This window comes from Procambarus clarkii, chromosome 27 (assembly GCF_040958095.1).
Source record: "Procambarus clarkii isolate CNS0578487 chromosome 27, FALCON_Pclarkii_2.0, whole genome shotgun sequence".
NCBI classification, from domain to species: domain Eukaryota; kingdom Metazoa; phylum Arthropoda; class Malacostraca; order Decapoda; family Cambaridae; genus Procambarus; species Procambarus clarkii.
Genome location: NC_091176.1, coordinates 11164067 through 11174672, shown reverse-complemented (window position 1 = coordinate 11174672; position 10606 = coordinate 11164067).

The window sequence follows — 10606 nt, the reverse complement described above, 5'->3', positions numbered from 1 at the left end:
CTTTGGTTAAGCGTGTGGGACCAATATAACTTACCCATAGCGGTTTCCTACGGGCGATCACTTTGGTAGGAGTGTACAGTCTGTTACTCGTAACACCAGACCAATGGCTGCAGATCGAGGAATGAATGACTGGTAGAAATGCATTTTTTGGAAAAATGGAAGTGTGGAAAGCCGCCTTAAGTGGCAGCATCCAGTCATTTACGGGAATACCCCCCCTCCCCGCTCAGCTCGTTGTCGCCGTGTGGGGGCTTAGTGGGCGGCTGCCGGAGTGTGATGCTCCTTGGGACAGTCCTCTGTCTTTTTCTAGCCTTGTGCTCCTGCTGCCGTCCTCTCCAATTCTGCTGGGCATCTTTTCCTTTTCCTTCTGTTTCGTTTTTCTCCCCCCTCTTCTCCTATCTGCTTGCCGTTTCCTACCGACCTTTTGCTCGTTCTGGTTCTTCCCTTGGACTTCTTCTATTTTGACGCCCGGGTGCTTGAGGAGGCATACTCATGCACCCGTAGAACTGCAGTACCCGACGTCGAGAGCGAGGGGAACCTTTTATTGTCAATCCCCACTTCGTCACTGAACCCGATCTCGACGGACTGTCGGTTTCTTAAGGTGGCGTTTGTGGGGCGTATACTCGCGACGCACCCCTAGGAGGCCCCGACAAGATCGGCGATAGCTTCTTGTTGGGTGTCCTGCCTCTAATTGTGGCTCCATGGTGGGTGTGGGGGCACATTCGTGAGTGAATTCTTTCTTTCGTCAAGATGATTACCCCTGCTTCGGCTTCTTCTGGTTTACCTTCTCAGGCTCGTGGGGTGGGCGACCAAGCCCCCGAGTCGGTCCGTATTGGAAGACCGGGCTCTGTAGCCTCCGCTGCATTGGGCCCCGACCTTGCTCCTCCTTTGGCCTCTCTGACTCCTTCCTCTGGCTCCCCTCCCTCCTCTGTGGTTGGGTCGAGCCCCAAGCCCCCAGTGGTGACTACCTCGTCCCCTGGCGTGGCTCCTTCTCTAGTTGTAACTACTGCGCCTTTTATCCCCTCTCTCTCTGGGGGTTCTCACCGCCGTCTTCGTCACGGCCGCCCTCGCTCGATTCCTTCCAGTTCTGCTACCTATCAAGCCTTGTTTGGTCCCGCTTCGTGGGCCAAATATTTTGATCTCCTCCCTCTTGATTCTGCGCCTCCGGACGATTTCTCCCTCCATCGACATCTCATTGATTCCGTGGATGCCTCCATTACTTTCAACCCCACTCGTCTCGGTACACGTGTCGTTGCTGCTCCTTCTCAGGATGCTGCTTCCCACTTGGCTGCCTTATCCTGCCTTGGCGAGACCCCCGTTCGGGTCTCGAAGAACGTTCAGTTGAATGCCAGTGTTGGCACTATTTTGCTCCCGCCCCATGTTGCGACCGGTGTTCGGGACCTACGCGACTGCCACGACGATATTCGACATATCCTCGCTGCCCAGGGCCATTCTATTCTCCAGGTGGACACGTTTACTCGTCCCCCTCGTGGTAGTCGCCGTCAACCCCTCCGGGTTGTGAAGATTACCTTTGATGGTAGGACCCTTCCACCCTCTGTCATTCTTGCTGGTGCCAGGTGCTCTGTCCAGGAGTACATTCCTTCTCCTCGGCTCTGCAACAAGTGCTGGAGGTTTTGGCATGGTGCCCTCCGCTGCTCCGGGACTGTCTCTCTCTGTCCTTTGTGTGGTGGCGAAGGTCACTCTAAGTCGGAGTGCGCTTCTCCCCAGGCTCGTTGCCTCAACTGCGGTGAGGCCCATCCTACCTTCTCCCGTGCGTGTGTCCATTACAAGCTTGAGGCAGCCGTCCTCAACTTGAAGCACCGGGAGCGTTTATCTTTTCCTGAGGCGAGGCGCCAGGTTCGCCGGCTCCCGCCTTATGCTAATATCTCTTATGCTCGCGTGTTGCGCTGTTCCTCTCCTCGTCCTTCCCGCCTTCCTCAGACTCACAACCGTTTCCAGGCCTTGGACCCTGATGCGCCCACTGCCCCCTCCTCTGTCCCTTTGGGTTCTCTCCCGAAGGATCCTCCTCCTGGTCCTCTGTCTGGGGTTCCCCTTCCTTCTACCCGGTCTGTCGTGTCTTCCTCGTCCCCCTCCGATCCTCCTTCCCATCCTCTTCCTCCATCTATCGGCTCTCCCCGCCGCCTGTCGGTGCGGGCGGATGTCCATCGCTCTCCTAACGGCCGTCGTGTGTGCTCTCGTTCGGCTTCTCCTGTTGAGACACTGGAATCCGTTGCCCGGTACGTAGTTGCTGGGACACCGGTCTCTTTAAGTCAGAAGCGTAAGCCTGGCTCCTCTCCTTCCTCTTCCCCGGCGGGTAAGAAGGCTTCGCTTTCTTCCTCAGCTCCTCCTTCTGGCTCTGTTGCTCCTTCCCCTCCCGTTTCAGTGCTTGCGCCCCCTGTTCCTGCTATGGAGGTTTCTTTGGCCCCTGCTTCCCTTTCGGTTGCTGCTCTTGCTGGGGTGCGCTCCTCTCTTTCTACTCCCCCTCTTCCTGCTGCTGTCCTTGACTGCTCCTCTCCGTTGTCTCCTCCTCCTCCTCCTCCTCCTCCTCCTCCGGACCCTGCCCGCCCACCTCTGATCTGTTCTCCCGTTTCCTTCCCTCCGTCTTTGCTCAGTTTACCCATGCCCCCTAACCCTGTCTTTGCTGACCCTGATCCCGACCCTGATATTCTTTAACGTGCTCTGTTGATCTTTCGCCTTTGTTTCTTCCTTGTTCTCTGTTTTTGCCCTTTCTCTTCTCGTCGTTGTCCATTCTTCAATGGAACGTTCGAGGTTATTACGCCAATTTCCTCGAACTCCAACTTCTGGTTTCGCGGTTTTCGCCCCTTTGTGTCTGTCTCCAGGAGCCGATGCTTGGTGCTCGTCCTGGTCGTTTTCGTGGCTATTCCTTTCTCTCCCCCCCCCCCAGCCATTGCTGGGGCTTCTAATTCTTCTGCTCTCTTGATTCGGGCTGATGTTCCCTTTGTTCCTTTACTTTTTCCTTCGCCTCTCCATTGTTCTGCTGCTCGTATCTTTGTGGGGAAATGGTACACAGTTTGTTCCATTTATCTCCCCCCGAGTGTCCCGCTCTCTCTTCCTGATTTGAAACACCTCCTAGACTCCTTGCCGGAGCCTGTACTCCTGCTGGGTGACTTCAATTGTCGTCATTCTCTTTGGGGTGACGTTCTGACGAATACCCGGGGTCGCCTCCTTGAGCCGTTTCTCCTCTCTTCTTCCCTGTCTCTTCTGAATTCTGGTGAGCCCACTCATTTGGACTCTCGAACTCGCACCCTTTCTTGTCTTGATCTTTCTCTCTGCTCTTCTTCTCTTTACTTAGATTTCACATGGCAGGTTCTTGATGACCTCCATGGAAGTGATCATTTCCCCATCCTTGTTTCCTTTTTCTCTTTTCGCCCTTCCCTCTCTTTCCCTAGGTGGCAGTTTGCTAAGGCGGACTGGACCCTATTTTCCCTCAGTGCTACTCTCTCTGACCTCTCCCTTCTGCCCCTCTCTCGCGCTCTCCTCCTTTTTCATGACACTGTCTTCGACGCTGCCCTCCGCTCTATTCCTCGCTCTTCCTCTCGGGGTCCACGGAAGTGCGTTCCCTGGTGGAATGCGGACTGTGCTCGGGCTGTCCGCTGTAAGCGTGCAGCCTGGAAGAAGCACCTCCGTAGGCAGACGACCGATTCTTTTCTTTTCTTTCGGAAAGCGAGTGCGGTGGCCCGTAGGGCCATCCGTACGGCTAAACGTGCATGTTGGGCATCTTATGTCTCGACAATTACGTCCGAAACCCCTCTGGCCCAGATCTGGAAGCGTATCCGCAAGATAGCGGGTAAGTTCGTTCCCGATGTTTCACCGGTCCTTCACCTCCATGATACTCTTGTGGCGGACCCGTTGCAGGTCGCTTCCGAACTGGGTTCCCACTTTTCTTCTGTTAGCTCTGGTCTTCATCTTCCCCAATCTTTCCTTCTTCGTAAACCTGTCCTTGAGTCTCGTCCTTTAGATTTCTGCACTCATCTTCAGCTTCCCTATAATGATCCCTTCTCTCTCTCTGAACTTCGTTCTGCCCTGGCCCTCTGCGGTTCTACGGCGGCGGGCTCCGATGGTATTCATTATGAGATGCTTCGCCATCTCCCTCCGAGCACGTCTCAGTATTTACTGAGTCTGTATAATCGGATCTGGGAGTCGTCGTCAGTCCCTGAGGACTGGCTCGATGCCGTTGTCCTCCCTGTTCGCAAACCGGGGTCTCTGGGTACTTCCCCTAAGGACTTTCGCCCTATTGCTCTCACAAGTTGTGTCTGCAAACTCTTTGAACGTATGGTTAACGTTCGTCTGATGTGGTTCCTGGAACACCATCACCTCCTCTCCCCTTCTCAATTTGGTTTCCGCAAGTGCCGCAGCACGACAGATGTCCTGGTGAACTTGGAGGTCTATATTCGTACTGCTTTTGCTGCGAAGACCTCCGTTGTTGCCGTCCTTTTTGACCTAGAAAAGGCTTACGACACCACTTGGCGTTATCATATCCTATCTCAACTTCATTCTTTTGGCCTTCGTGGTCATCTCCCTGTCTTTCTCCGCAGCTTCCTCTCTCGTCGTTCCTTTCGGGTGCGCCTTGGTACCGCTCTCTCTCCCTCTTTTCAGCAATATGAAGGTGTGCCCCAGGGTAGTGTTCTGAGCACTACTCTTTTTCTGGTTGCCCTCAATGGTCGTCTTTCCTCTCTTCCTTCTGGTGTCTTCTCCGCTCTCTATGTCGATGATCTTACCCTTTGTTGTCAGGGTGATGCTTCGCCTCTCCTTCAACGCCGGCTTCAACTTGCGATTGATGCCGTGTCGTCTTGGGCCACAGGTCATGGCTTCAAGTTCTCTACTTCTAAGACTTGTGCCATGACTTTTACGCGGAAACGGGTTGTTCTTCGTCCCTCTTTGTCACTTTATGGTCATCCCCTTGAATACAAAGATTCCGCGAAGCTTTTGGGGTTATTCCTTGACACTCGTTTGTCTTGGTCTCCCCATATCTCTTACCTCCGTCTTGAGTGCTCTAAGTCCCTTACCCTCCTTCGGGTCTTGTCCCATACTTCTTGGGGGGCAGATAGGCGCACTCTCCTTGCTTTACATTCCTCTCTCGTCCTGTCTAAGCTCGATTATGGTTGCCCTGCTTACTCGTCTGCTTCTCCTTCTACTCTTCGCCGTCTTGATGCTTTGCACCATACTGGGTTGTGCCTCAGTTCTGGTGCCTTTCGTTCGACTCCCGTCCTTAGCTTGTATGTTGACACTGGCTTCCTGTCTCTCCAGGACCGCCGTGATCGCTACTGTCTTCGCTATCTTGCGCGGTCCTTGCAACATCCTTCCTCTCGCCTCTGTCGTGCTTTAACTTTTACCCCTCCTGCGGTTCCTGTTCCTCTTCACCACCTCCCTCTTTCTGTCCGGTTATCTCGCCTACAGGATTCTCTTTCCGTTCGTATTTCTGATGTTTCTCCTCGTGTTGTTCCTTCTTTGCCCCCGTGGAGGGTCCCTCTTCCGCGGTTTTGTACATCCTTGACTCGTATCACTAAAGCTTTTACCCCTCCTACAGTTCTAAAACGCCTTTTCCTCGAGCACTTTTCTTCTCACTCCCGCTCCGTTTCTGTCTTCACCGATGGGTCTAAGTCAGCGGACGGTGTTGGCTACTCTGTTGTTTTTCCTGATCGCACTTATATGTGTCGCTTGCCTCCGGAGACTAGCATCTTTACAGCGGAACTTTATGCTATTCTCTATGCTCTTCGTCTCCTGCTTTCTCGTTGTCAGTCTTCCTTTGTGGTTGTTGTTGACTCTCGTAGTGCCCTCATGGCTCTCGGGTGCTTTAATCCAGTTCATCCGGTAGTTGTCGAGATCCAGCATTGGCTGTTTCTCGTTCACAGTAAATTTAAGTCGGTTGAGTTTTGTTGGGTTCCCAGCCATATTGGCGTGTCTTTAAATGAGCGTGCGGATGCTGCCGCTAAGGAAGCTGTCCGCTCTTGTCCCATCTCTCGTAAAGGCATTCCGTATTCCGACTTTTACCCGGTTATCCATTCCTCAGTCCTTACCCGTTGGCAGGCTTCTTGGTTGTCTGTTACTGGTAACAAGCTACGTACTCTTAAATGTTGTGTTTCCTCGTGGCCGTCCTCCTTCCACCGTAACCGGCGGTGGGAAACAGCTCTGGCGAGGTTGCGTATTGGCCATACTCGCTTAACCCATGGTCACTTGATGGAGCGCCGCCCTGCTCCTTATTGTCCTAGTTGCATTGTCCCTCTTACGGTCGTGCATGTCCTTCTTGAATGTCCTGACTTCCAGGACGAGCGTGTGTCTTGCTTTCCGACCGCCCCTCGCGGTCACCTGTCCCTCGATAGAATTCTTGGTGACTCGGATACTTTTGATATCGTTCGCCTTATGCGTTTTTGTTCTCGTATTGGCATCCTTGGTGATATTTAGCGCCCTCTGATTATTTTGCGTATTTGATGGTGCTACATAGCCTTCCCGGTTTGGTGCCTTCTTTTGATAATTACTTACTTACTTACGGGAATACCATATGGCCAGAAACCTTGCAAAACTAGTTGTCTAGCAGATTTAAGAAACGGTCAATAATGGATTTCCACTATCACAATTGCATAGGGTTAAGACTTCCGAGCCATTAGAGCACTATGAACCACAAAGGAACAGCTTGAAAAACAGTTGAGCATACAGTTCGGCCGTGATGATGCTTGTCTCCGGGGGCAGGCGGCATACACAAGTGTAGTCGGGAAAGACTATGGAGTAGCCAACATCGTCGGAAGACACTGAATCCCATCGAGAACGCTTTCAACCTGTCCTCTTACAAATTACGTCTGAATTTGGCCGAAAGTGGACGTAATTTAAGATTTTTTTTTTAAACAGCAAGTTGAGGGTCCTCTGGTAGGTTAGGAAATTCTCCTAATGTTAAACTTCATGAAATCCGTTAATTGAAAGTTTCCTCTCCTAATCCAGTAAGACAGAGGAAACAGAAAACGGGACAGAACGTTACTTTCGTGAGCCGATTTCATTTCAAATTACGTCCATTTTTGGCTATAGTGCACACATTCAAGCTAAAAGCGACGTTATTTTTAAGAGGACGGGTCGGATGAAATTGCTAAATTTGCAACTCGTCATCCAGTGATACATAAAACAATCCAACCCAGCCTAGAGTACATAAACACTACCAAAAACACACTCGCACCTCAACTAAGCCTATCTACACCAGAGTAGCAGAAGGTGCCAAACATCTTCTGCCAAACAATCACAGAAAAAGCCACTACTTCACTATCTCCTAAAATGCGAAGTAACCAACGACCTTAGAAGAGCTTTGAGTCCCTGAATCGTGCAGTAACCACCCTGAAGCCATCAACTCTGCCACTCTTCTTGTCATAAAAGGATGTTTAGTAGCTGGACACATACTGTCAAGCAGTATCCTCCCCCGCGATAGCAGGCCGACAATTAAATGCGACATCGGCCTACAGTATACATACCACTTACGGGCTATTCATGTCCGTGCCACCTCGTGGATGGCTTAATTTCTACCCCTGATAGAAGCCTCCATCACGAGCCTGTGTTCCAGAAGCCTTTTTTTGTTATATAACATTGTTTCGTAAAGTGCAAACTCTGAAGCCAAGGGATACCATCTACAAGGGCGGCAGAGCGCTGGCGAGTGCAGAAAGGGGAAAATTGAAATAAGTTTACCGAGATAAGCTCACACAAAGGGATGAGGTACCTCAAGCTATTCTCACCCCGTTCAGTCGGTGTTCATATACAGTGTATAGACGTAAATCACACTACTGAACATTGAGTGATAAACATACATTTCTTCCTTTACATTTGCAAGTTACCAGACATACAACAAATACTAATGATTAGGTAAACAGACAATTTGCAATAGACACAGAATTCGACAAAGATATCCTTAGTGCAAAACTCTCTCCAGAACATCAATCTTTCCGTTACTACACGCGGCCCCCCAAACCACATGGATAAAATATTGAGGAATGGGGAGAAGGGAAGGGTACTATCTGTGGGGTTCAAAATGCTCAAGGAACAATGAGTGAAGAGCCTCTAGCAAGCCATCAGCTTCCTGTTCACGTAGAGGCCACTAGATAGTGGTCCTCTGTTAAATTTTTTTGGCAAATATAGTCCTCTCTATAAGTTGTGTGTGGGGGGGGGCGCCTCCCCCCTCCCAGCCAAATTTGGACGTAATTTGAAATGAAATCGACTCGCAAAAGTGACGTACTGTCCCGTTTTCTGTTTGAGTCGTCCGGCCTACTTGGTAAGGTTAGAAGAGGAAACTTTCAATTAAGGTTTTTCATAACGTTATGAAGCTTTATGAGAACTTCCTGCCCACCTATCCTATCAGAGGACCCTTTACTTACTATTAAAAAAGAAAAAACTTTTTTCATTTTCAAGTTACGTCCACTTTCGACCATACTGGTAAACGCCAAAAGTGACGTTATTTTTAAGAGGACAGGGTGACAATTTTTAACTTCATCTGAAGAGAAATTTTTTTTCAGTGTCGGTTAACAAGTGGAATGCATTAGGCAGTGATGTGGTAGAGGCTGACTCCATACACAGTTTCAAATGTAGATCTGATAGAGCCCAGTAGGCTCAGGAATCTGTACTCTAGTTGATTGACAGTCGAGAGGCGGGACCAAAGAGAGACGGCTCAACCCCCACAAGCACAATTAGGAGAGTACAATTTTTAATTTTGGTAACGAGAGGGGGAATAATTAAAATTTGTGCATTTCCAAAGTTCAGAACCCACCGTCCCCAATATCCCCCCCCCACCTACAAACGACAGAATCAAGTAAGTAAGTAATTATCAAAAGAAGGCACCAAACCGGGAAGGCTATGACGACAGAATCAAGGACAAATTCAATTTCCTGAATATTGCAGCAAACCGTAGGCGACAACCTGTACTGGGGACCATAACCCCGGGGCAAATGTTAATTGCCACTTAATCTACGTTGATCTAACGTAGATTAAGCATTACTCAAGCAAGTAAGTAAGTAATTATCAAAAGAAGGCACCAAACCGGGAAGGCTATGTAGCACCATCAAATACGCAAAATAATCAGAGGGCGTTAAATATCACCAAGGATGCCAATACGAGAACAAAAACGCATAAGGCGAACGATATCAAAAGTATCCGAGTCACCAAGAATTCTATCGAGGGACAGGTGACCGCGAGGGGCGGTCGGAAAGCAAGACACACGCTCGTCCTGGAAGTCAGGACATTCAAGAAGGACATGCACGACCGTAAGAGGGACAATGCAACTAGGACAATAAGGAGCAGGGCGGCGCTCCATCAAGTGACCATGGGTTAAGCGAGTATGGCCAATACGCAACCTCGCCAGAGCTGTTTCCCACCGCCGGTTACGGTGGAAGGAGGACTGCCACGAGGAAACACAACATTTAAGAGTACGTAGCTTGTTACCAGTAACAGACAACCAAGAAGCCTGCCAACGGGTAAGGACTGAGGAATGGATAACCGGGTAAAAGTCGGAATACGGAATGCCCTTACGAGAGATGGGACAAGAGCGGACAGCTTCCTTGGCGGCAGCATCCGCACGCTCATTGAAAGACACACCAATATGGCTGGGAACCCAACAAAACTCAACCGACTTAAATTTACTGTGAACGAGAAACAGCCAATGCTGGATCTCGACAACCACTGGATGAACCGGATTAAAGGACCCGAGAGCCATGAGGGCACTACGAGAGTCAACAACCACAAAGGAAGACTGACAACGAGAAAGCAGGAGACGAAGAGCATAAAGTTCCGCTGTAAAGATGCTAGTCTCCGGAGGCAAGCGACACATATAAGTGCGATCAGGAAAAACAACAGAGTAGCCAACACCGTCCGCTGACTTAGACCCATCAGTGAAGACAGAAACGGAGCGGGAGTGAGAAGAAAAGTGCTCGAGGAAAAGGCGTTTTAGAACCGTAGGAGGGGTAAAAGCTTTAGTGATACGGGTCAAGGATGTACAAAACTGCGGAAGAGGGACCCTCCATGGGGGCAAAGAAGGAACAACACGAGAAGAAACATCAGAAATACGAACGGAAAGAGAATCCTGTAGGCGAGATAACCGGACAGAAAGAGGGAGGTGGTGAAGAGGAACAGGAACCGCAGGAGGGGTAAAAGTTAAAGCACGACAGAGGCGAGAGGAAGGATGTTGCAAGGACCGCGCAAGATAGCGAAGACAGTAGCGATCACGGCGGTCCTGGAGAGACAGGAAGCCAGTGTCAACATACAAGCTAAGGATGGGAGTCGAACGAAAGGCACCAGAACTGAGGCACAACCCAGTATGGTGCAAAGCATCAAGACGGCGAAGAGTAGAAGGAGAAGCATACGAGTAAGCAGGGCAACCATAATCGAGCTTAGACAGGACGAGAGAGGAATGTAAAGCAAGGAGAGTGCGCCTATCTGCCCCCCAAGAAGTATGGGACAAGACCCGAAGGAGGGTAAGGGCCTTAGAGCACTCAATACGGAGGTAAGAGATATGGGGAGACCAAGACAAACGAGTGTCAAGGAATAACCCCAAAAGCTTCGCGGAATCTTTGTATTCAAGGGGATGACCATAAAGTGACAAAGAGGGACGAAGAACAACCCGTTTCCG